Raw genomic sequence first — 4,720 nt, forward strand, 5'->3', positions numbered from 1 at the left:
GTTGCTCAATTGATCGGCAAGAAGTTTGAGATGCATACAATAATCTGACTTATTTGCAAATTGCTCAAGTTTAGTGGTGCTAAACTGCTCCTCTAAATAAACCGCCCTAGTATGCTTATTATCATGAAAAATTTCCTTTAGACAGGTCCACAATTCAAGAGCCGTAGCACCCGACTTCATGATAGTATGAACAAGATCTTTGGATATGGAGGCATAAATCCAATTTTTCACGATAGCATCTAACCTTTTCCAAGTTGCATCATCAATGTCCGTCGGACGGGAAACCGTATCATCAATATGATCAAGGAGGTTGAATGCACACGCCTGGATTTGAAACAGTTCGGCCCAGGTGGTATAGTGCGCTTCTTGTTGATCAAGAGTGACAGTCATGAGGTTTTTGATGTTGGTTGCGGCATACGCAGGGTGGAAATTGTTAGAGGGGGGAGGAGGGGGAGGTGGTGGGGGAGTGTCATCACCGGCCATGGAGGGCGAAGGAGGAGGTTGGGCGAGTGTGGATGAGGACGGCTAGAGGCCTAGGATCGTGTTTAGGGTGTGAGAGGGAGGAGAAACCCTAATTAAAATCTGATACCATGTAGAATAGTGTAATTCTCCTTGATTGGAGGCTTTCTCATTAATCCATATTTATATGATTTACAACCTAGTCATGAGATAACTAAATTACACAAGATATATATCACAGAATATTCACAACATACCATAAATTTCTCAAAAAATGGATTATAACAATACTAGTTTTGTGCCCCATGTGATGCTCGGATTGTTTAATGAATTTTAAAAATAAAACTTTTTATCTAAAATATATATGTTATTTGAATTTTCTATTCATGGATTAATAATCACTTGACAATCTAAAAAAAAGTTAGAAGTAATAATGTACTACTAAAAAGAATGATTGTGTAAATTTGTGATCTCTTTTCAATTTCTTTGACCATCTAGGGAAAGACTGGTTGCATGTTAAGACTTAAGAGAACGTTTATATATAATAACATGTCTCTTTGATTTTCTTATTTTTCTCTTCTTACCACTCTTGATCCGCCATTTTGTATAAAAATAATATTGGTATTTTATTGAAAATCAAATTCTAAATCAAAGTTTTATTGAAAATAAAACTCTCAAATAACTTTTTTATTTTTTAAATCTATTCAAATTTTATTGAAAATAAACTCTAAAATATGTTTTTACGTGGCGTGACACTCGGTGAAAAGTTAGAATGTCAAGTTTTGTTGTCTCATGAGCTAAAATTTAAGCTTTATATATTAGTTATTAGGGTCAAAGTATTGAAATTACATCACAGACAACCCAAAAAATTATGCAGTCACTTGTTCATACATATATGAATAAGAGTACTAATGATGACTCTCTATAGTCTTATATTTGTCTTTCTTAATTGGAAGCTTCGTTCTCTCTGGCCCTGCTAGGAGTTTGCTGCTGCTGATCCTGATTTTGTTATGTTTGTGGGCCTTGTACAGTTGATTGAGAAGGTTGTGATGAAGGTTGATGTTTAAAACCCTAATTTGAATTAAGAAAAACCCCAATTTGATTTCACTAACCCTAATTACACATAATTTTCCCATTGTTTTTGAATTGTCAATTTGTTGAAGTAGTAATTGTAGAATTTGAAATCCTAAATTGCGAAAATGCGACAAATGAATTAAAATTTGCAAGAAGAAAGTCAAAAAGAGGGAAGAACTGGGGAAATCGTGAGAAGAGAGAGGGAAAAATGAAAGAGAGGTCGTTAATATAATGGGGCCCAAGATGACGTCATGTAGGGAGGATAGGGTGAAGCAGTTGGTATACACTAGACCCTAGTGTAGGTAGGGATACCTACACCCCCCTCTAAACGATGCGTTTATCATGTTACCCACATCCCATAACCCACTAACCTACTGTAACTACCCACCGTTATCTCTAAAACCTTCTTATTCATTTCTCTAGACTTTCTCTCTCATCAAAACCAGAAAATATGAACCAAAATTGCTTCAAAATACTACGAAATTGCTTCAAAATACTACGAAATTGCTTCAAAATATTGCTAAATTGCTTCAAATGTCTACATTTGCGAAGAAATTCAACAATCGCAACAACATTCACAGAAAGAGTAAGTAATTTTACTAAAATTTTTTGTATGAACCTATTTTTTCTACTACGTATTTCATTTTGAAATTACATGTTCAGAAACATAATCTAACTTGATTAGAACTATTTTATGCAAAAATCATTAAAATCTACTATGTTTTGTGTTTTTTTTTTTTTTTTTTTTTTTACAGAACCGAAAAATATATTTCGAAGTAGAGAGATAAAGAGAATGATGATTCAGAGAAGAATCCTGTTCGTTGAACACAACAAGGCATAGTCTGAAGAAACGTAAGTATTATTTCAAAAACCTATTTAAACAAGAGTAGAAAATTTTTTTAAAAAAAAACAGCGAACAAAAGTCTCAAGTTGTAGATCTAGAACTTTTAAAAGATATTAAAAAGTCTTATGGTATAGATGTTAACATTTCTACGATTCCGAGTTAATATATGAACATATATAGAATTATAAATGTTCATTTGTATATTTGAATTTATTTGAGTTTATATTTGACTTTATATGCCTAAATAAATAATGTTCATTTGTATGATACGTTATGCACGTTTATGAAATGCATAAATAATCATTCATTTGAGTTGAGAAACTGACTTATTTATTCTATCAAATCTTTTGATCATTTATGAAATTCATAATGTTCATTTACATATAAAGTAATGTTCATTTTAAAATATATGTTAATATTGGTTCATTTCAGTTTACATATATATTTATATGCCTAAATAACGAATGTTCATTTCTTTTATACATTATGCTCATGTATAATATTGATAATGTTCATTTGTATGCATTAAAACTAATATCTTACAACCAATCTAGCTATATTGTAGTGATGTCCAAAGTTACACATTTGATATAAATTTGCACATGGAATTGAAGAATATGTAGTTGTTTTGGAGAAGATAAAATGGCTTAACAACGCTGATTATACAAACTGCGGAGTATACATTATGAAGCATATAGAAACATTCACTACTAAACTTAATGAGAGTTAGATTTGTGATTTGAAACCAAATAATGTAAAAGTGATAAATGTTCAATAATGTAAGATATATTGTTCATTTATAAAGTAGTGTATATAATAATTAACATTCGTTAATTCATTTTGTTCAACAGGTGGACCAAATTAGGAAGCAAGGATGCGGAACTGATGCTATTTGAAGAAAAACACTAAATATAGGTTAAATAGAAGATAAGCAAGGAAGTTTGCAAAGGAATAGTACATGTTATATGTTCATTTATGAAAGTGTATATGTTCATTAATGAATGTGTATATGATCACATCTTATATATAGTTTTATAGATGTTTTTTTTTGGAAGAAAATAGACTTATAGATTTTATTTGTTAAAAAAATTATTGTAATTGATATTTCATTTTAATCTTTATTTGTATGAAAAAAAATATATAATTTTTAGGTTTTATAAATTGGTTGTTGGTTCTTTACTTTTGTTCATTTTCAAATTGATAAATAATCATTTACATATGTTGAATTTAAAAAAAAAATATACTAAGAAAGGTACTATATAGAAACAAATTCTTATGTCTTTAACACTTGAAGAACTTTGAATAAGAGCACCTTGATCATTTATTGGAACCGTGGGAGGAATAACTTAAACATTTGTCGATTGAACATTTCTGGAATGGGGTTTAAACATTTCTGGATTGAAGTTTGAACAATCCCGAGTTGAAGTTGGAACAAAGCCAAGAACTACGGGTGGAACAAAATATCTAGTTTGAGATTTTGTAGACGCACTAGTACTCTTGGATTAACTTGATCATCATTTTTAACACCAACACCACCTTTATTTATAGGAACATTACATTGAGCTTGAGCAGCAGAAACACCAGCAACACTTTTATTTATAGGAATATTTAAATCCTTCGACTGCAAAACAAATTAAATGATCATATTAAAATATATAAATGTTCAATTACAAACACTTAAATAAACAGATAAGAAAAACAAAACTTTAGCAAGATATGAAATATCAGCTTTTTTTCCCACTGCACAAAGTTTTGATATACAATTATAAATGAACATAACAAGTTTCAAAAAATGATCATATTAAATCCTTTAAACACTAAATCCTTCGCCTCCAAATAAAAGTTAAATGATCATATTAAAATATATAAATGTTCAATTTCAAACACTTAAATAAACAGATAAGATCAAAACCTTAGCAAGATATGAAATATCAGTTTTTTTTCTCACTGCACAAAGTTTTAATATACAATTATAAATGAACATAACAAGTTTCAAAAATACACAATAATTAACAAATACAATGTTCAATAGCAAAATTGCACATGATCAATATGGAAAATTTTGACACATAATATTATCAAGAAAAAATGGTAAAAAAAAAAATCATATATGACATAAAAAAAATTAAGAAGTACAAATGATAACACATAATTGATTAATTTAAAATATAAAAATGATCCAAAAAAATAAAAAAAAAATTAAAAGCATACAAACAAAATCACGCAATTTTCAAACATAGAGCAATGAAATAAATTGAAGCAGCGAAATATTCATAACAGAGTATGAACAATCCAAAAACGTTCATCATAATCATAATCAAAATTTGAAAATTGAAGCAACGA

The 4,720-nt window shown here is 29.4% G+C and overlaps 1 long non-coding RNA gene across 1 annotated transcript; it reads left to right on the forward strand.

Annotated features, from left to right (window-relative positions):
- Window positions 1–1,914: 1,914 nt before the first annotated feature.
- LOC145635238 (uncharacterized) lies at window positions 1,915–3,421 on the forward strand. Its single transcript, XR_014113813.1, has 3 exons — window positions 1,915–2,119; window positions 2,289–2,385; window positions 3,229–3,421. It is a non-coding gene; the product is annotated as an uncharacterized LOC145635238 (long non-coding RNA).
- Window positions 3,422–4,720: the final 1,299 nt, after the last annotated feature.

Source organism: Chenopodium album, chromosome 6 (genome assembly GCF_948465745.1).
Source record: "Chenopodium album chromosome 6, dcCheAlbu1.1, whole genome shotgun sequence".
NCBI lineage: Eukaryota > Viridiplantae > Streptophyta > Magnoliopsida > Caryophyllales > Amaranthaceae > Chenopodium > Chenopodium album.